Source organism: Lathyrus oleraceus, chromosome 1, assembly GCF_024323335.1.
Source record: "Lathyrus oleraceus cultivar Zhongwan6 chromosome 1, CAAS_Psat_ZW6_1.0, whole genome shotgun sequence".
NCBI classification, from domain to species: Eukaryota; Viridiplantae; Streptophyta; class Magnoliopsida; order Fabales; family Fabaceae; genus Lathyrus; species Lathyrus oleraceus.
Window position 1 is genome coordinate 32,245,937 of NC_066579.1, and position 23,793 is coordinate 32,269,729.

General features: G+C 25.4%; 2 long non-coding RNA genes across 5 annotated transcripts; both read left to right on the plus strand.

Annotated features, from left to right (window-relative positions):
- Window positions 1–1,418: 1,418 nt before the first annotated feature.
- Window positions 1,419–1,802, plus strand: LOC127082686 (uncharacterized). The gene is made up of 2 exons (XR_007788204.1): window positions 1,419–1,485; window positions 1,625–1,802. It is a non-coding gene; the product is annotated as an uncharacterized LOC127082686 (long non-coding RNA).
- A 7,829-nt stretch (window positions 1,803–9,631) lies between these two features.
- LOC127082512 (uncharacterized) lies at window positions 9,632–23,015 on the plus strand. 4 transcript variants are annotated; one of them, XR_007788187.1, is made up of 2 exons: window positions 9,632–9,698; window positions 22,838–23,015. It is a non-coding gene; the product is annotated as an uncharacterized LOC127082512 (long non-coding RNA). The 4 variants fall into 4 exon arrangements; XR_007788191.1 differs by lacking the exon at window positions 9,632–9,698 and adding an exon at window positions 14,019–14,085; XR_007788193.1 differs by lacking the exon at window positions 9,632–9,698 and adding an exon at window positions 18,328–18,394.
- The last annotated feature ends 778 nt before the right edge of the window (window positions 23,016–23,793 follow it).

The window sequence follows — 23,793 nt, forward strand, 5'->3', positions numbered from 1 at the left end:
AAGAAATCGTTAGGTTTTGTAAAAATAATTTTCATAAATAAATTAATATTTATTAGTAGACAATACACTACTTGTAACAATCATGGGCTTTATGAGAGATTAAAAACGAAAGCGATTGGATTTTAAACCAATGGTTTAGGCCAAGATATTACATTCTGGAAAAATAGTAGAAAAATAAATTTTAATAAATTTTATTTAATATTTATTAATAAGGATATCAAATTATTGTTTTTTAAGTTTGGAATATATTTTTCTCTTATTTTATCAATATTCATATAATACAGAAAAACTTAAGTGTTGCCCAATATTTTTTATCAAATAATACTTAAAAGTAATATTGTTGTTTAAGTTCCAGAAAATACAGAAAATATTGTTATTCCGAATTAATATATATATTTATTTTATATTTAATTAGAAGATCCCTTTCATTCTGATAATATCTTACACATTAATATTTAAATTTTTTTTGACTATTTTCAATTTCAAATGTGTTTCCATCTATTTTAAATTTTCCATAATGATATATAAAAAAAATAATTAGCAAATACAACTCCTTTGTAGATTGAATCATTAAAATTTTATAAAATAAGTTAAAATTTGTGGTTAAAAATTTTCAAAATAAAAAATTGTTAAATATTCCAACAGTATTTTGTTAGATTTTTGGACAACTGAAAGAGTTTTGTTTCTAAATTTCACTGTTGGATATGAAAGACATTGTAATCACATAATATAGAGAGAGAAAATATAATATTTTATAACTATTCAAAAAAAATTACATTTTATTTTGTACCATTGGATGGGAAGACATTGTAGCCAAAAGATGTAATAAAGATATTATATAGACTAAATTCTCAGCATTTGTAGATTAATTATGGGATCTACATAAAGCAATTCGGAAAATAAAATTTCACTCTTAAAAGATATTGAGAAATAAAATTATCAAATTCTTTTATTTTGAGTTTAGAAACTATTTAATATTCATGACAATTTAATAAATGACTAAAAAATGTTTTACTACTAAAAGAGATGTTATTAAAACATATCAAAGTTGACATTTCAATGGCTTTTTTTTTACACAGACATTTAATAGGTTATGTCGTATAACACTTGTATATTTATATGATGTTTAATTCTGAACAATAACGTATCCCATCATTATATGGTATGAATAAAAATTTAAATCTATCCCAAAAATAGTTTAATTTTTGAGCAATTATATAATTAAAATAATATTTGGAAATTTTGTGTAGTATTATTCATTGGGTCGATTTAAAAAAAGCATATAAAATAAATAAAAAGATTTAAATTAAAAGATTGAATTTTCAAAAATCAAAATAATATCTTATTTCATAATTCAATTTCCAAAGTCCTTATAAATAGGCTCTTGCAAGATGCTTACTTCAACATTTAAAAATAAAATGGCATCCTACAAGACTCTCTTTTTAACCATTTTGATTATTTGCATTGCTTCAGGCATGGTTGCCGGTAATTATTTATTTATAAAACTCAATTTGCATTGCTTGCTTCATATTCATTGTTATGTTTTTAATTAAATTATCTATTTATAAAAAATAATCTTATCAACATAATTTTATATATTATTGCTAATGGAATGAAATGATAGTTTCAGGAGCAGGCGGAAAATTATGCTTCATATCGAATTATTGTCCAACTGCACCAGAACAGTGTGACCATTTTTGTAAAGGATCATTGGGCAAACCAGGTGGCTCGTGTTTAGGGGGTGAATGTTGTTGCAATTTGTAAAGTTTGAATATAAAATAAACAATTTCTTTGCTTGTTTCTTTCTTTGTTTGAATACATTCATCTACCAACACTCCATCTGAAATTTACATAAAAAAAAATTTGAAGTATCAATCATGTAATTTCATTTTAAATATTTATTTTTATAATTTCTATTGATTAATTGGTATACAAATTTAATAATTCTCAACACTAAACTTATATTTAATTATTGTATTTACAAATTCTTTAATTAATAGTTGTTATGGATTTTATAATTATAGTTATAAAAATAATGAAAAACATCACTAACTTATAAAAATAATCTACCATAAACTTCACGTGACAAAATATTCATATTCCTTTAAAGAAAAAGGTGCGATATTTTGTTTTTATTGAGACTGTGGAAATATAATTTAAACTATTTTTTAATGTATGACATTTATTATTCTTTAAAAAAATATATCAAATAAATACTTGTCTAATAACAGTAGATTTTAGCATTAGTTAATAATCAAAAATACAAATGACATCCATTATTTTTGTAAAAATAATAATTAAAATCTAATTTTGGGGTTTAAATTATCATAAAATCTCATCAAGTTATTTGGTCAATTGGTTTGAATTATAATAAAATATATTCAAATTATTTGATCAAATATAGTGAAAATAATATATTTTTATTAATTATATAATTATTTCATTAATAAAATAGACGGATGTTCTCGACCTCATGCTATTAAACACAATGGAACAACAAAATATATTTTAGGGAACACAATTAATTTATAGATGGAATTATTAAAGTTTAATGAAAAAAATTTAAAAATAAATTTGTTAAAGAATAACTTAATATTTATTACCTGGAAAATACTCTACTTTACATATTTAATAGATTATTAAATGATTTTTTTAACTTTCGAGTAGTTTTTATTGGTTTTTTTTTATGGATGCGTAAGAATTAGAGAAAAATCCATATATTGGCCAATATTTTTATTAAAATACTACCTAAAATCCATCCGTAAATATTTTTATTTTATTCTATAATATTGATTGTGAAAGATATTTTATTAAATAAAAATATCATCGAGATTATATGATATGCACTTGAAGAAGAATTATGGGTTCTACATAAAGTAATTTTAAAATTAAAATTCATTTTAAAAAGAAAACCAGAAAGAGAGTTATAATATTTTAAAATCAAGAGTTGGGAAAATATTTCACATTATTAATCGTGACTAATAAAAGAGATCTTAATTGAACGTATAAAAGTTGGAATTTAATAGGATATGTCCTATAAAATTTGTATGTTTATATGTAAGAAAATAATTTATTTGTGTTGGTGCAAAGGTAGAATAAAAGATGAATATTCTATTAAGAGAATGACGGCTACAAAAAGGATTAAAAGTTACAATGATTGACACCCTATTTATAAGCCTCTAACAAACTTAAATATGAATCAAATCTAATATTTAAATCTAATATCTAACAAACTTAAATATGAATTAAATCTAATAATTAAATCTAATACCATCCCTTAATTCATATTCCATCAAAACTTGTAACACCAATTCCATCCCTTAATCTGAGAAATTGATCAGTCTTGATAGCTTTCGTCAGAACATCTGCCAACTGCTTCTGAGTGCTGCAGTGTACAACTTCTAACACTCCCCTCTGAACTTGATGTCTCAGAAAATGATACTTGGTCTCAATGTGCTTGCTTCTCCCATGCAACACTGGGTTTCTGGCAAGATTGATTGCAGACTTGTTGTCAATCATCAGCTTCAGAGGTTTGTTTACTTTAATCTTCAGATCCTGCAATAGATTCAGAATCCACACAGCTTGGCATGCAGTAACAGCAATCTTACAATTCTTCAGATCAAATCTCTTCAGAAGTTCTAATTCATACTTGAGCTGATGCAAAATAATACCTTTCTCAGAGTATCTGAACTCCATCCCTAGAAAGTATGTCATTTTGCCTAGATCAGTCATTTCGAATTCATTCATCAGAACTTTCTTGAACTTGGCTATCTCTTGTTCAGAACTTCCAGTCTTGTTTCTCTCTATAGCATCAAGTTCTTCTTTCATGGCCTTCAGCCAGAGCTTCTGCTTAAGAGCCTCTTCTGTACTTATGAGTTTAGAGTCTACTAACATGGCACACTGAATAACTTCTCCTTCAGAGTCTACTTTAGTGTCTTGCAGCATGTCAAATTCTGCATATCTTCTGGGGATGTTTCTGACTCTTTGTGGTCTCTGAACTTGTTCAGAGTCTTGAGCTTCAGAGTTTCTAGCTTCAGATGGTTGACTTCCTCCAGAGCTTTGATCATCTTCAGGGTCTGGCATATTTCCAGAGTCTGAATTGCCACCAGAATCTGGATTACCATCAGAGTCTGGGTCATCTGGATCATCAGAGTCACCTTCATCTTCTGATTCTTCTCCAGAGTCAGAATCACTATCAGAATCAGAATCAACGTCAGAGTTTACTCCAACCTCAGAAATTCTGAACTCTGACCTTTCTTCAGAGGTTCTAACATCAGAGTCAGATTGAGACTTATCCCAATTCCAAACTTCTGATTCCTTCACAATCACATCTCTGCTGAATTCAATTTTATTGGTTTCTGGACAATAGAGCTTGTATGCACCTGTACTGTGGTACCCTATCAGAATCATCACTTTGCTTCTATCATCCAGCTTCTGTCTTCTGGCTTCTGGAACATGTTTATAGCAAACAAAACCAAACACCTTCAGATGACTAACACTTTGCTTATCTCCAGTCCACTTCTGTATTGGAACTATTTCCTTCAACTTCTTCGTAGGACATCGGTTGAGTACATACGTTGCGGTGGCAACAGCTTCTCCCCAGAGCTTCTGAGGAAGCTTCTTCTCCTTTAGCATGCTTCTCACCATATCAAGCAAAGTGCGGTTTCTTCTTTCAGCAAGACCATTGTGTTGAGGGGTATAAGGAGCAGTAACCTCATGCTCAATTCCATTCTCCTCACAGAACTTCTGGAACTCTTTGGAGTTATACTCACCTCCACCGTCAGTTCTAAGAATCTTCAACTTCTGACCACTCTGATTCTCAGCCTTCATTCTGAACTTCTTGAATTCATCAAACACCTCGTGTTTAAACTTAATAAGGGATACCCATGTCATTCTTGTGAATTCATCAACAAATAACACAAAGTATTTATTCCCTCCAATCGATGCTACTGGAAATGGACCACACACATCAGAATGTACAACTCCCAAGGCATGTTTTGCTCTTGGAGCAGTTTCTGACGCAAATGGCAATCGTGGTTGTTTTCCTTCCATGCAAACTTTGCATGACTTTTCAGGCTTCTTAATTGCAGGAATTCCATGTACCAACTTCTTTGAATTCAGATGTTTTAAGCTTCTGAAATTCAAATGACCAAATCTTCTGTGCCACAGCTCACTCTCCTTCTCAGCACTTGTTGCACTAAGACATTCTGAGTCTGCAGTTCTGACATTCACCTTGAATGTTCTATTCCTTCCCTGTTCTGACTCCATAATCAACTTCTGATTACAGTCGTACAGCTTCAGAAGATTGTCCTTCATGGTAACTGAGAAACCTTTCTCAATTAATTGTCCCACACTCATCAGATTGCTTCTGATGCCAGGTACATACCACACGTTCTGAATCAATGCTGTTTTCCCATTGTTCAGAGTCACTCTGACATTTCCCATACCTTCTGCATTAAGATATTTGTCATCAGCACATCTGATCTTTGTCCTCTTTTCAGAGTCAAAGTCAACCAGCCATTTCTTGTTTCCAGTAAGATGATTTGAACAACCAGTGTCCATATACCACCAGTCTATCAGATCCATATCACCAGATTCAGAGGCCATCAATAACACAGATTCGTCATCAGAACTTCTGGCTATATTTGCTTCTTCTGATTTTCTCTCCTTGTTTGACCAACAGTCTCTAGCAAAGTGACCAAACTTCTTACAGCAGTAACATTGGATTTTCTTCTTGTCATACTTCTCTTTTCCCTTCTGAGCATTCTTTTGTCTATCAGAGGTTGAGCTTTCTGACTTCTGACCACCATCAGATCTTCTCCTGGCTTCTGACTGCTTCTGATACCTCCTATCAGAAGTTGCTTTCAGAGCCTGCTGCTCTACTTCCCTTTCAGAAGTTCTCTCAGTCAAACGCAACTCTTGCGCTTCTAGACTGCTCTGCAGCTCTTCAATTCTCATGGTGCTCAGATCTTTGGAATGTTCTATTGCTACCACAATGTAATCAAATTGACAGGTAAGGGATCTCAATACCTTCTCCATGATTGTTTCTTCAGAAAGAGTTTCTCCACACGCTTTCATCTCATTAGTGATCAGAATCACTCTGGAGATGTATTCAGAAACTTTCTCATTATTCTTCATGTTGAGATTCTCATATTGCTTTCTCAAGGACTGAAGCTTCACCTTCTTCACTGATGCGTCACCACCATAACATCTAACCAGTGTGTCCCACGCAGCCTTTGCTGTCGTTGAATCTGCAATCTTCTCAAACACATTTACATCAACACATTGATGAATGAAGAACAATGCTTTCTGATCCTTCTTCCTTACTTCCTTCTGCGCGTTTTTCTGTTCATCCGTCGCATCTGCTGCTACCGGAACATAACCATCAGTGACAAGATCTAGAACATCTTGAGCACCGAACAGTACACGCATTTGGATCATCCAACGATTCCAGTTTTTACCGTCAAATACTGGAAGTTTGGTGTTCATGTTGCCGTTTCCGTTCATCTTTCTACCTTGCACAATACACTCAGATTTCTCACACAGTGTTTCCCAACCCACAGAATTAAAATTCTGATCAGATTTTGTTCAAGATTCAACACGAATCTAAGAATCAAAATCAAACACACAAGACCTCACGTTCACTCGTGTTTCCCGTGTTTCCCAATGAATCTGAACCGGAGCTCTAGATACCAATTGTTGGTGCAAAGGTAGAATAAAAGATGAATATTCTATTAAGAGAATGACGGCTACAAAAAGGATTAAAAGTTACAATGATTGACACCCTATTTATAAGCCTCTAACAAACTTAAATATGAATCAAATCTAATATTTAAATCTAATATCTAACAAACTTAAATATGAATTAAATCTAATAATTAAATCTAATAATTTGAACCCAGTATTTTAAAAATTGGATCGAACCGGTCGGTTCAATCGGTTTGTCCGGGAATCGGAGATGAATCCGGTTGGGTCAACCTTTCAAAACCGCTACTGGATCAAAACCGGAGTAAAATCGAAAAAACTAGATTGAACCGGCCGATTCAATCGGTTGGTCTGGTAATCGGAGATGAATTTGGTTGGGTCAGCCTTTCAAAATCACTAGTGGGTCAAAACCGGAGTAAAATCGAAAAAACTAGATTAAACCGTCCAAAATCATTCGAACCAAAGAACCGGAGTCGGTTTTGTTATACCGCCTGGTTCAGAAAAATACATCAAATTGACCATTTTGTAAAAAAAAAATGTCAATATTAAAACTTAACATTCATTCACCAACCACAAAAAATAATTATATTTTCTTACACCCATACAAACTTCTAAGTTTCGTCACATCGTTATAATTTTTCTTTCAACTACACTGTATCATCATCACGTCGTCTCTTTCAAACATAATCACGATGTCCAGCTCAATGTTAATTGTCGTTTAATTCAATATTGTTTGTTGTTGTCAACTATAACTTATTTGTCTTAGTTCAACTCGATTTTTTTTGTTTCATTAAGTATATTGTATTCTTTATTTTTTGTATTCTATTTTATTTAATTTATGTATTCTTAGTTATTTGAACTTTATTTTACTTAGTATCTTATATTATTTTAATTTTGGCTTGAATTAGCTTAACTTATTTTATTATAATTTTTTAATTTGTTCAAATTATTATTAAATGAAGATGAAATGAATTGTGCAACTATGTTGTGTTATTATATGTGCTATTGGTTTTGTTGTATTAAGTTTGTAATTGATTTTTGAAATATTTATTTTATTATGTTGTGAACATGTGATTATGTCTGACATATCTATGAATATTAGTTTATTTAATAAACGGTTCAACCGTAACATTAACCGATTGAATCAATTGAACCTTAAACCAGAAATTTCACCGGTTCGATCTTCGGTTCAATTTTTAAAACATTGACGAACCTATAAAAATTGGCATTTATAGGATATGTCACATAAAATTTATATATTCATATATATGAAACTAATTTATTTGACCAACAAATTATTTGATAAAATATAATGTACATAATCTATTTCAAATTAATATTTATTAATTTATTCTATAAGTTAGTCTGATGTTCCTATCCTCTTAATATTAAACACAATAACATTGAAATAAAAGTGAAGATTTCTAATTTGAAATATATCGACATGTAGTTAAAATTTCCAAAATGGCACAACAAAAACTAATTGAGGAAATACAATTCATTGATAGAAGAAATCGTTAGGTTTTGTAAAAATAATTTTCATAAATAAATTAATATTTATTAGTAGACAATACACTACTTGTAACAATCATGGGCTTTATGAGAGATTAAAAACGAAAGCGATTGGATTTTAAACCAATGGTTTAGGCCAAGATATTACATTCTGGAAAAATAGTAGAAAAATAAATTTTAATAAATTTTATTTAATATTTATTAATAAGGATATCAAATTATTGTTTTTTAAGTTTGGAATATATTTTTCTCTTATTTTATCAATATTCATATAATACAGAAAAACTTAAGTGTTGCCCAATATTTTTTATCAAATAATACTTAAAAGTAATATTGTTGTTTAAGTTCCAGAAAATACAGAAAATATTGTTATTCCGAATTAATATATATATTTATTTTATATTTAATTAGAAGATCCCTTTCATTCTGATAATATCTTACACATTAATATTTAAATTTTTTTTGACTATTTTCAATTTCAAATGTGTTTCCATCTATTTTAAATTTTCCATAATGATATATAAAAAAAATAATTAGCAAATACAACTCCTTTGTAGATTGAATCATTAAAATTTTATAAAATAAGTTAAAATTTGTGGTTAAAAATTTTCAAAATAAAAAATTGTTAAATATTCCAACAGTATTTTGTTAGATTTTTGGACAACTGAAAGAGTTTTGTTTCTAAATTTCACTGTTGGATATGAAAGACATTGTAATCACATAATATAGAGAGAGAAAATATAATATTTTATAACTATTCAAAAAAAATTACATTTTATTTTGTACCATTGGATGGGAAGACATTGTAGCCAAAAGATGTAATAAAGATATTATATAGACTAAATTCTCAGCATTTGTAGATTAATTATGGGATCTACATAAAGCAATTCGGAAAATAAAATTTCACTCTTAAAAGATATTGAGAAATAAAATTATCAAATTCTTTTATTTTGAGTTTAGAAACTATTTAATATTCATGACAATTTAATAAATGACTAAAAAATGTTTTACTACTAAAAGAGATGTTATTAAAACATATCAAAGTTGACATTTCAATGGCTTTTTTTTTACACAGACATTTAATAGGTTATGTCGTATAACACTTGTATATTTATATGATGTTTAATTCTGAACAATAACGTATCCCATCATTATATGGTATGAATAAAAATTTAAATCTATCCCAAAAATAGTTTAATTTTTGAGCAATTATATAATTAAAATAATATTTGGAAATTTTGTGTAGTATTATTCATTGGGTCGATTTAAAAAAAGCATATAAAATAAATAAAAAGATTTAAATTAAAAGATTGAATTTTCAAAAATCAAAATAATATCTTATTTCATAATTCAATTTCCAAAGTCCTTATAAATAGGCTCTTGCAAGATGCTTACTTCAACATTTAAAAATAAAATGGCATCCTACAAGACTCTCTTTTTAACCATTTTGATTATTTGCATTGCTTCAGGCATGGTTGCCGGTAATTATTTATTTATAAAACTCAATTTGCATTGCTTGCTTCATATTCATTGTTATGTTTTTAATTAAATTATCTATTTATAAAAAATAATCTTATCAACATAATTTTATATATTATTGCTAATGGAATGAAATGATAGTTTCAGGAGCAGGCGGAAAATTATGCTTCATATCGAATTATTGTCCAACTGCACCAGAACAGTGTGACCATTTTTGTAAAGGATCATTGGGCAAACCAGGTGGCTCGTGTTTAGGGGGTGAATGTTGTTGCAATTTGTAAAGTTTGAATATAAAATAAACAATTTCTTTGCTTGTTTCTTTCTTTGTTTGAATACATTCATCTACCAACACTCCATCTGAAATTTACATAAAAAAAATTTGAAGTATCAATCATGTAATTTCATTTTAAATATTTATTTTTATAATTTCTATTGATTAATTGGTATACAAATTTAATAATTCTCAACACTAAACTTATATTTAATTATTGTATTTACAAATTCTTTAATTAATAGTTGTTATGGATTTTATAATTATAGTTATAAAAATAATGAAAAACATCACTAACTTATAAAAATAATCTACCATAAACTTCACGTGACAAAATATTCATATTCCTTTAAAGAAAAAGGTGCGATATTTTGTTTTTATTGAGACTGTGGAAATATAATATAAACTATTTTTTAATGTATGACATTTATTATTCTTTAAAAAAATATATCAAATAAATACTTGTCTAATAACAGTAGATTTTAGCATTAGTTAATAATCAAAAATACAAATGACATCCATTATTTTTGTAAAAATAATAATTAAAATCTAATTTTGGGGTTTAAATTATCATAAAATCTCATCAAGTTATTTGGTTAATTGGTTTGAATTATAATAAAATATATTCAAATTATTTGATCAAATATAGTGAAAATAATATATTTTTATTAATTATATAATTATTTCATTAATAAAATAGACGGATGTTCTCGACCTCATGCTATTAAACACAATGGAACAACAAAATATATTTTAGGGAACACAATTAATTTATAGATGGAATTATTAAAGTTTAATGAAAAAAATTTAAAAATAAATTTGTTAAAGAATAACTTAATATTTATTACCTGGAAAATACTCTACTTTACATATTTAATAGATTATTAAATGATTTTTTTAACTTTCGAGTAGTTTTTATTGGTTTTTTTTTATGGATGCGTAAGAATTAGAGAAAAATCCATATATTGGCCAATATTTTTATTAAAATACTACCTAAAATCCATCCGTAAATATTTTTATTTTATTCTATAATATTGATTGTGAAAGATATTTTATTAAATAAAAATATCATCGAGATTATATGATATGCACTTGAAGAAGAATTATGGGTTCTACATAAAGTAATTTTAAAATTAAAATTCATTTTAAAAAGAAAACCAGAAAGAGAGTTATAATATTTTAAAATCAAGAGTTGGGAAAATATTTCACATTATTAATCGTGACTAATAAAAGAGATCTTAATTGAACGTATAAAAGTTGGAATTTAATAGGATATGTCCTATAAAATTTGTATGTTTATATGTAAGAAAATAATTTATTTGAACCCAGTATTTTAAAAATTGGATCGAACCGGTCGGTTCAATCGGTTTGTCCGGGAATCGGAGATGAATCCGGTTGGGTCAACCTTTCAAAACCGCTACTGGATCAAAACCGGAGTAAAATCGAAAAAACTAGATTGAACCGGCCGATTCAATCGGTTGGTCTGGTAATCGGAGATGAATTTGGTTGGGTCAGCCTTTCAAAATCACTAGTGGGTCAAAACCGGAGTAAAATCGAAAAAACTAGATTAAACCGTCCAAAATCATTCGAACCAAAGAACCGGAGTCGGTTTTGTTATACCGCCTGGTTCAGAAAAATACATCAAATTGACCATTTTGTAAAAAAAAAATGTCAATATTAAAACTTAACATTCATTCACCAACCACAAAAAATAATTATATTTTCTTACACCCATACAAACTTCTAAGTTTCGTCACATCGTTATAATTTTTCTTTCAACTACACTGTATCATCATCACGTCGTCTCTTTCAAACATAATCACGATGTCCAGCTCAATGTTAATTGTCGTTTAATTCAATATTGTTTGTTGTTGTCAACTATAACTTATTTGTCTTAGTTCAACTCGATTTTTTTTGTTTCATTAAGTATATTGTATTCTTTATTTTTTGTATTCTATTTTATTTAATTTATGTATTCTTAGTTATTTGAACTTTATTTTACTTAGTATCTTATATTATTTTAATTTTGGCTTGAATTAGCTTAACTTATTTTATTATAATTTTTTAATTTGTTCAAATTATTATTAAATGAAGATGAAATGAATTGTGCAACTATGTTGTGTTATTATATGTGCTATTGGTTTTGTTGTATTAAGTTTGTAATTGATTTTTGAAATATTTATTTTATTATGTTGTGAACATGTGATTATGTCTGACATATCTATGAATATTAGTTTATTTAATAAACGGTTCAACCGTAACATTAACCGATTGAATCAATTGAACCTTAAACCAGAAATTTCACCGGTTCGATCTTCGGTTCAATTTTTAAAACATTGACGAACCTATAAAAATTGGCATTTATAGGATATGTCACATAAAATTTATATATTCATATATATGAAACTAATTTATTTGACCAACAAATTATTTGATAAAATATAATGTACATAATCTATTTCAAATTAATATTTATTAATTTATTCTATAAGTTAGTCTGATGTTCCTATCCTCTTAATATTAAACACAATAACATTGAAATAAAAGTGAAGATTTCTAATTTGAAATATATCGGCATGTAGTTAAAATTTCCAAAATGGCACAACAAAAACTAATTGAGGAAATACAATTCATTGATAGAAGAAATCGTTAGGTTTTGTAAAAATAATTTTCATAAATAAATTAATATTTATTAGTAGACAATACACTACTTGTAACAATCATGGGCTTTATGAGAGATTAAAAACGAAAGCGATTGGATTTTAAACCAATGGTTTAGGCCAAGATATTACATTCTGGAAAAATAGTAGAAAAATAAATTTTAGTAAATTTTATTTAATATTTATTAATAAGGATATCAAATTATTGTTTTTTAAGTTTGGAATATATTTTTCTCTTATTTTATCAATATTCATATAATACAGAAAAACTTAAGTGTTGCCCAATATTTTTTATCAAATAATACTTAAAAGTAATATTGTTGTTTAAGTTCCAGAAAATACAGAAAATATTGTTATTCCGAATTAATATATATATTTATTTTATATTTAATTAGAAGATCCCTTTCATTCTGATAATATCTTACACATTAATATTTAAATTTTTTTTTGACTATTTTCAATTTCAAATGTGTTTCCATCTATTTTAAATTTTCCATAATGATATATAAAAAAAATAATTAGCAAATACAACTCCTTTGTAGATTGAATCATTAAAATTTTATAAAATAAGTTAAAATTTGTGGTTAAAAATTTTCAAAATAAAAAATTGTTAAATATTCCAACAGTATTTTGTTAGATTTTTGGACAACTGAAAGAGTTTTGTTTCTAAATTTCACTGTTGGATATGAAAGACGTTGTAATCACATAATATAGAGAAATTTTTTTTATAACTATTCAAAAAAAATTACATTTTATTTTGTACCATTGGATGGGAAGACATTGTAGCCAAAAAGATGTTATAAAGATATTATATAGACTAAATTCTCAGCATTTGTAGATTAATTATGGGATCTACATAAAGCAATTCGGAAAATAAAATTTCACTCTTAAAAGATATTGAGAAATAAAATTATCAAATTATTTTATTTTGAGTTTAGAAACTATTTAATATTCATGACAATTTAATAAATGACTAAAAAATGTTTTACTACTAAAAGAGATGTTATTAAAACATATTAAAGTTGACATTTCAATGGCTTTTTTTTACACAGACATTTAATAGGTTATGTCGTATAACACTTGTATATTTATATGATGTTTAATTCTGAACAATAATGTATCCCATCATTATATGGTATGAATAAAAATTTAAATCTATCCCAAAAATAGTTTAATTTTTGAGAAATTATATAATTAAAATAATATTTGGAAATTTTGTGTAGTATTATTCATTGGGTCGATTTAAAAAAAGCATATAAAATAAATAAAAAGATTTAAATTAAAAGATTGAATTTTCAACAATCAAAATAATATCTTATTTCATAATTCAATTCCCAAAGTCCTTATAAATAGGCTCTTGCAAGATGTTTACTTCAACATTTAAAAATAAAATGGCATCCTACAAGACTCTCTTTTTAACCATTTTGATTATTTGCATTGCTTCAGGCATGGTTGCCGGTAATTATCTATTTATAAAACTCAATTTGCATTGCTTCATATTCATTGTTATGTTTTTAATTAAATTATCTATTTATAAAAAATAATCTTATCAACATAATTTTATATATTATTGCTAATGGAATGAAATGATAGTTTCAGGAGCAGGCGGAAAATTATGCTTCATATCGAATTTTTGTCCAACTGCACCAGAACAGTGTGACCATTTTTGTAAAGGATCATTGGGCAAACCAGGTGGCTCGTGTTTAGGGGGTGAATGTTGTTGCAATTTGTAAAGTTTGAATACAAAATAAACAATTTCTTTGCTTGTTTCTTTCTTTGTTTGAATACATTCATCTACCAACACTCCATCTGAAATTTACATAAAAAAAAATTTGAAGTATCAATCATGTAATTTCATTTTAAATATTTATTTTTATAATTTCTATTGATTAATTGGTATACAAATTTAATAATTCTCAACACTAAACTTATATTTAATTATTGTATTTACAAATTATTTAATTAATAGTTGTTATGGATTTTATAATTATAGTTATAAAAATAATGAAAAACATCACTAACTTATAAAAATAATCTACCATAAACTTCATGTGACAAAATATTTATATTCCTTTAAAGAAAAAGGTGCGATATTTTGTTTTTATTGAGACTGTGGAAATATAATATAAACTATTTTTTAATGTATGACATTTATTATTCTTTAAAAAAATATATCAAATAAATACTTGTCTAATAACCGTAGATTTTAGCATTAGTTAAGAATCAAAAATACAAATGACATCCATTATTTTTGTAAAAATAATAATTAAAATCTAATTTTGGGTTTAAATTATCATAAAATCTCATCAAGTTATTTGGTCAATTGGTTTGAATTATAATAAAATATATTCAAATTATTTGATCAAATATAGTGAAAATAATATATTTTTAATAATTATATAATTATTTCATTAATAAAATAGACGGATGTTCTCGACCTCATGCTATTAAACACAATGGAACAACAAAATATATTTTAGGGAACACAATTAATTTATAGATGGAATTATTAAAGTTTAATGAAAAAAATTTAAAAATAAATTTGTTAAAGAATAACTTAATATTTATTACCTGGAAAATACTCTACTTTACATATTTAATAGATTATTAAATGATTTTTTTAACTTTCGAGTAGTTTTTATTGGTTTTTTTTTTATGGATGCGTAAGAATTAGAGAAAAATCCATATATTGGCCAATATTTTTATTAAAATACTACCTAAAATCCATCCGTAAATATTTTTATTTTATTCTATAATATTGATTATGAAAGATATTTTATTAAATAAAAATATCATCGAGATTATATGATATGCACTTGAAGAAGAATTATGGGTTCTACATAAAGTAATTTTAAAATTAAGATTCATTTTAAAAAGAAAACCAGAAAGAGAGTTATAATATTTTAAAATCAAGAGTTGAGAAAATATTTCACATTATTAATCGTGACTAATAAAAGAGATCTTAATTGAACGTATAAAAGTTGGAATTTAATAGGATATGTCGTATAAAATTTGTATGTTTATATGTACGAAAATAATTTATTTGAACCCAGTATTTTAAAAATTGGATCGAACCGGTCGGTTCAATCGGTTTGTCCGGGAATCGGAGATGAATCCGGTTGGGTCAACCTTTCAAATCCGCTACTGGATCAAAACCGGAGTAAAATCGAAAAAACTAGATTGAACCGGCCGATTTGTAAAACCGGAAAAACTAGATTAAACCGTCTAAAATCATTTGAACCAAAGAACCGGAGTCGGTTTCGTTATACCGTCTGGTTCAGAAAAATACATCAAATTGACCATTTTGTAAAAAAAAAATGTCAATATTAAAACTTAACATGCATTCACCAACCACAAAAAATAATTATATTTTCTTACACCCATACAAACTTCCAAGTTTCGTCACATCGTTATAGTTTTTCTTTCAACTACACTGTATCATCATCACGTCGTCTCTTTCAAACATAATCACGATGTCCAGCTCAATGTTAATTGTCGTTTAATTCAATATTGTTTGTTGTTGTCAACTATAACTTATTTGTCTTAGTTCAACTCGATTTTTTTTGTTTAATTAAGTATATTGTATTCTTTATTTTTTGTATTCTATTTTATTTAATTTATGTATTCTTAGTTATTTGAACTTTATTTTACTTAGTATCTTATATTATTTTAATTTTGGTTTGAATTAGCTTAACTTATTTTATTATAATTTTTTAATTTGTTCAAATTATTATTAAATGAAGATGAAATGAATTGTGCAACTATGTTGTGTTATTATATGTGCTATTGGTTTTGTTGTATTAAGTTTGTAATTGATTTTTGAAATATTTATTTTATTATGTTGTGAACATGTGATTATGTCTGACATATCTATGAATATTAGTTTATTTAATAAACGGTTCAACCGTAACATTAACCGATTGAATCAATTGAACCTTAAACCAGAAATTTCACCGGTTCGATCTTCGGTTCAATTTTTAAAACATTGATGAACCTATAAAAATTGGCATTTATAGGATATGTCACATAAAATTTATATATTCATATATATGAAACTAATTTATTTGACCAACAAATTATTTGATAAAATATAATGTACATAATCTATTTCAAATTAATATTTATTAACTTATTTTATAAGTTAGTCTGATGTTCTTATCCTCTTAATATTAAACACAATAACATTGAAATAAAAGTGAAGATTTCTAATTTGAAATATATCGGCATGAAGTTAAAATTTCCAAAATGCCACAACAAAAACTAATCGAGGAAATACAATTCATTGATAGAACAAAACGTTAGGTTTTGTAAAAATAATTGTCATAAATAAATTAATATTTATTAGTAGACAATACACTACTTGTAACAATCATGGGCTTTATGAGAGATTAAAAACAAAAGCGATTGGATTTTAAACCAATGGTTTAGGCCAAGATATTATATTCTGGAAAAATAGTAGAAAAATAAATTTTAATAAATTTTATTTAATATTTATTAATAAGGATATCAAATTATTGTTTTTTAAGTTTGGAATATATTTTTCTCTTATTTTATCAATATTCATATAATACAGAAAAACTTAAGTGTTGCCCAATATTTTTTATCAAAATAATACTTAAAAGTAATATTGTTGTTTAAGTTACAGAAAATACAGAAAATATTGTTATTCCGAATTAATATATATATTTATTTTATATTTAATTAGAAGATCCCTTTCGTTCTGATAATATCTTACACATTAATATTTAAATTTTTTTTGACTATTTTCAATTTGAAATGTGTTTCCATCTATTTTAAATTTTCCATAATGATATATAAAAAAAATAATTAGCAAATACAACTCCTTTATAGATTGAATCATTAAAATTTTATAAAATAAGTTAAAATTTGTGGTTAAAAAATTTCAAAATAAAAAATTGTTAAATTTTCCAACAGTATTTTGTTAGATTTTTGGACAACTGAAAGAGTTTTGTTTCTAAATTTCACTGTTGGATATGAAAGACGTTGTAATCACATAATATAGAGAAATTTTTTTTATAACTATTCAAAAAAAATTACATTTTATTTTGTACCATTGGATGGGAAGACATTGTAGCCAAAAAGATGTTATAAAGATATTATATAGACTAAATTCTCAGCATTTGTAGATTAATTATGGGATCTACATAAAGCAATTCGGAAAATAAAATTTCACTCTTAAAAGATATTGAGAAATAAAATTATCAAATTATTTTATTTTGAGTTTAGAAACTATTTAATATTCATGACAATTTAATAAATGACTAAAAAATGTTTTACTACTAAAAGAGATGTTATTAAAACATATTAAAGTTGACATTTCAATGGCTTTTTTTTACACAGACATTTAATAGGTTATGTCGTATAACACTTGTATATTTATATGATGTTTAATTCTGAACAATAATGTATCCCATCATTATATGGTATGAATAAAAATTTAAATCTATCCCAAAAATAGTTTAATTTTTGAGAAATTATATAATTAAAATAATATTTGGAAATTTTGTGTAGTATTATTCATTGGGTCGATTTAAAAAAAGCATATAAAATAAATAAAAAGATTTAAATTAAAAGATTGAATTTTCAACAATCAAAATAATATCTTATTTCATAATTCAATTCCCAAAGTCCTTATAAATAGGCTCTTGCAAGATGTTTACTTCAACATTTAAAAATAAAATGGCATCCTACAAGACTCTCTTTTTAACCATTTTGATTATTTGCATTGCTTCAGGCATGGTTGCCGGTAATTATCTATTTATAAAACTCAATTTGCATTGCTTCATATTCATTGTTATGTTTTTAATTAAATTATCTATTTATAAAAAATAATCTTATCAACATAATTTTATATATTATTGCTAATGGAATGAAATGATAGTTTCAGGAGCAGGCGGAAAATTATGCTTCATATCGAATTTTTGTCCAACTGCACCAGAACAGTGTGACCATTTTTGTAAAGGATCATTGGGCAAACCAGGTGGCTCGTGTTTAGGGGGTGAATGTTGTTGCAATTTGTAAAGTTTGAATACAAAATAAACAATTTCTTTGCTTGTTTCTTTCTTTGTTTGAATACATTCATCTACCAACACTCCATCTGAAATTTACATAAAAAAAAATTTGAAGTATCAATCATGTAATTTCATTTTAAATATTTATTTTTATAATTTCTATTGATTAATTGGTATACAAATTTAATAATTCTCAACACTAAACTTATATTTAATTATTGTATTTACAAATTATTTAATTAATAGTTGTTATGGATTTTATAATTATAGTTATAAAAATAATGAAAAACATCACTAACTTATAAAAATAATCTACCATAAACTTCATGTGACAAAATATTTATATTCCTTTAAAGAAAAAGGTGCGATATTTTGTTTTTATTGAGACTGTGGAAATATAATATAAACTATTTTTTAATGTATGACATTTATTATTCTTTAAAAAAATATATCAAATAAATACTTGTCTAATAACCGTAGATTTTAGCATTAGTTAAGAATCAAAAATACAAATGACATCCATTATTTTTGTAAAAATAATAATTAAAATCTAATTTTGGGTTTAAATTATCATAAAATCTCATCAAGTTATTTGGTCAATTGGTTTGAATTATAATAAAATATATTCAAATTATTTGATCAAATATAGTGAAAATAATATATTTTTAATAATTATATAATTATTTCATTAATAAAATAGACGGATGTTCTCGACCTCATGCTATTAAACACAATGGAACAACAAAATATATTTTAGGGAACACAATTAATTTATAGATGGAATTATTAAAGTTTAATGAAAAAAATTTAAAAATAAATTTGTTAAAGAATAACTTAATATTTATTACCTGGAAAATACTCTACTTTACATATTTAATAGATTATTAAATGATTTTTTTAACTTTCGAGTAGTTTTTATTGGTTTTTTTTTTATGGATGCGTAAGAATTAGAGAAAAATCCATATATTGGCCAATATTTTTATTAAAATACTACCTAAAATCCATCCGTAAATATTTTTATTTTATTCTATAATATTGATTATGAAAGATATTTTATTAAATAAAAATATCATCGAGATTATATGATATGCACTTGAAGAAGAATTATGGGTTCTACATAAAGTAATTTTAAAATTAAGATTCATTTTAAAAAGAAAACCAGAAAGAGAGTTATAATATTTTAAAATCAAGAGTTGAGAAAATATTTCACATTATTAATCGTGACTAATAAAAGAGATCTTAATTGAACGTATAAAAGTTGGAATTTAATAGGATATGTCGTATAAAATTTGTATGTTTATATGTACGAAAATAATTTATTTGAACCCAGTATTTTAAAAATTGGATCGAACCGGTCGGTTCAATCGGTTTGTCCGGGAATCGGAGATGAATCCGGTTGGGTCAACCTTTCAAATCCGCTACTGGATCAAAACCGGAGTAAAATCGAAAAAACTAGATTGAACCGGCCGATTTGTAAAACCGGAAAAACTAGATTAAACCGTCTAAAATCATTTGAACCAAAGAACCGGAGTCGGTTTCGTTATACCGTCTGGTTCAGAAAAATACATCAAATTGACCATTTTGTAAAAAAAAAATGTCAATATTAAAACTTAACATGCATTCACCAACCACAAAAAATAATTATATTTTCTTACACCCATACAAACTTCCAAGTTTCGTCACATCGTTATAGTTTTTCTTTCAACTACACTGTATCATCATCACGTCGTCTCTTTCAAACATAATCACGATGTCCAGCTCAATGTTAATTGTCGTTTAATTCAATATTGTTTGTTGTTGTCAACTATAACTTATTTGTCTTAGTTCAACTCGATTTTTTTTGTTTAATTAAGTATATTGTATTCTTTATTTTTTGTATTCTATTTTATTTAATTTATGTATTCTTAGTTATTTGAACTTTATTTTACTTAGTATCTTATATTATTTTAATTTTGGTTTGAATTAGCTTAACTTATTTTATTATAATTTTTTAATTTGTTCAAATTATTATTAAATGAAGATGAAATGAATTGTGCAACTATGTTGTGTTATTATATGTGCTATTGGTTTTGTTGTATTAAGTTTGTAATTGATTTTTGAAATATTTATTTTATTATGTTGTGAACATGTGATTATGTCTGACATATCTATGAATATTAGTTTATTTAATAAACGGTTCAACCGTAACATTAACCGATTGAATCAATTGAACCTTAAACCAGAAATTTCACCGGTTCGATCTTCGGTTCAATTTTTAAAACATTGATGAACCTATAAAAATTGGCATTTATAGGATATGTCACATAAAATTTATATATTCATATATATGAAACTAATTTATTTGACCAACAAATTATTTGATAAAATATAATGTACATAATCTATTTCAAATTAATATTTATTAACTTATTCTATAAGTTAGTCTGATGTTCTTATCCTCTTAATATTAAACACAATAACATTGAAATAAAAGTGAAGATTTCTAATTTGAAATATATCGGCATGAAGTTAAAATTTCCAAAATGGCACAACAAAAACTAATCGAGGAAATACAATTCATTGATAGAACAAAACGTTAGGTTTTGTAAAAATAATTTTCATAAATAAATTAATATTTATTAGTAGACAATACACTACTTGTAACAATCATGGGCTTTATGAGAGATTAAAAACAAAAGCGATTGGATTTTAAACCAATGGTTTAGGCCAAGATATTACATTCTGGAAAAATAGTAGAAAAATAAATTTTAATAAATTTTATTTAATATTTATTAATAAGGATATCAAATTATTGTTTTTTAAGTTTGGAATATATTTTTCTCTTATTTTATCAATATTCATATAATACAGAAAAACTTAAGTGTTGCCCAATATTTTTTATCAAATAATACTTAAAAGTAATATTGTTGTTTAAGTTACAGAAAATACAGAAAATATTGTTATTCCGAATTAATATATATATTTATTTTATATTTAATTAGAAGATCCCTTTCGTTCTGATAATATCTTACACATTAATATTTAAATTTTTTTTGACTATTTTCAATTTGAAATGTGTTTCCATCTATTTTAAATTTTCCATAATGATATATAAAAAAAATAATTAGCAAATACAACTCCTTTATAGATTGAATCATTAAAATTTTATAAAATAAGTTAAAATTTGTGGTTAAAAAATTTCAAAATAAAAAATTGTTAAATTTTCCAACAGTATTTTGTTAGATTTTTGGACAACTGAAAGAGTTTTGTTTCTAAATTTCACTGTTGGATATGAAAGACGTTGTAATCACATAATATAGAGAAATTTTTTTTATAACTATTCAAAAAAAATTACATTTTATTTTGTACCATTGGATGGGAAGACATTGTAGCCAAAAAGATGTTATAAAGATATTATATAGACTAAATTCTCAGCATTTGTAGATTAATTATGGGATCTACATAAAGCAATTCGGAAAATAAAATTTCACTCTTAAAAGATATTGAGAAATAAAATTATCAAATTATTTTATTTTGAGTTTAGAAACTATTTAATATTCATGACAATTTAATAAATGACTAAAAAATGTTTTACTACTAAAAGAGATGTTATTAAAACATATTAAAGTTGACATTTCAATGGCTTTTTTTTACACAGACATTTAATAGGTTATGTCGTATAACACTTGTATATTTATATGATGTTTAATTCTGAACAATAATGTATCCCATCATTATATGGTATGAATAAAAATTTAAATCTATCCCAAAAATAGTTTAATTTTTGAGAAATTATATAATTAAAATAATATTTGGAAATTTTGTGTAGTATTATTCATTGGGTCGATTTAAAAAAAGCATATAAAATAAATAAAAAGATTTAAATTAAAAGATTGAATTTTCAACAATCAAAATAATATCTTATTTCATAATTCAATTCCCAAAGTCCTTATAAATAGGCTCTTGCAAGATGTTTACTTCAACATTTAAAAATAAAATGGCATCCTACAAGACTCTCTTTTTAACCATTTTGATTATTTGCATTGCTTCAGGCATGGTTGCCGGTAATTATCTATTTATAAAACTCAATTTGCATTGCTTCATATTCATTGTTATGTTTTTAATTAAATTATCTATTTATAAAAAATAATCTTATCAACATAATTTTATATATTATTGCTAATGGAATGAAATGATAGTTTCAGGAGCAGGCGGAAAATTATGCTTCATATCGAATTTTTGTCCAACTGCACCAGAACAGTGTGACCATTTTTGTAAAGGATCATTGGGCAAACCAGGTGGCTCGTGTTTAGGGGGTGAATGTTGTTGCAATTTGTAAAGTTTGAATACAAAATAAACAATTTCTTTGCTTGTTTCTTTCTTTGTTTGAATACATTCATCTACCAACACTCCATCTGAAATTTACATAAAAAAAAATTTGAAGTATCAATCATGTAATTTCATTTTAAATATTTATTTTTATAATTTCTATTGATTAATTGGTATACAAATTTAATAATTCTCAACACTAAACTTATATTTAATTATTGTATTTACAAATTATTTAATTAATAGTTGTTATGGATTTTATAATTATAGTTATAAAAATAATGAAAAACATCACTAACTTATAAAAATAATCTACCATAAACTTCATGTGACAAAATATTTATATTCCTTTAAAGAAAAAGGTGCGATATTTTGTTTTTATTGAGACTGTGGAAATATAATATAAACTATTTTTTAATGTATGACATTTATTATTCTTTAAAAAAATATATCAAATAAATACTTGTCTAATAACCGTAGATTTTAGCATTAGTTAAGAATCAAAAATACAAATGACATCCATTATTTTTGTAAAAATAATAATTAAAATCTAATTTTGGGTTTAAATTATCATAAAATCTCATCAAGTTATTTGGTCAATTGGTTTGAATTATAATAAAATATATTCAAATTATTTGATCAAATATAGTGAAAATAATATATTTTTAATAATTATATAATTATTTCATTAATAAAATAGACGGATGTTCTCGACCTCATGCTATTAAACACAATGGAACAACAAAATATATTTTAGGGAACACAATTAATTTATAGATGGAATTATTAAAGTTTAATGAAAAAAATTTAAAAATAAATTTGTTAA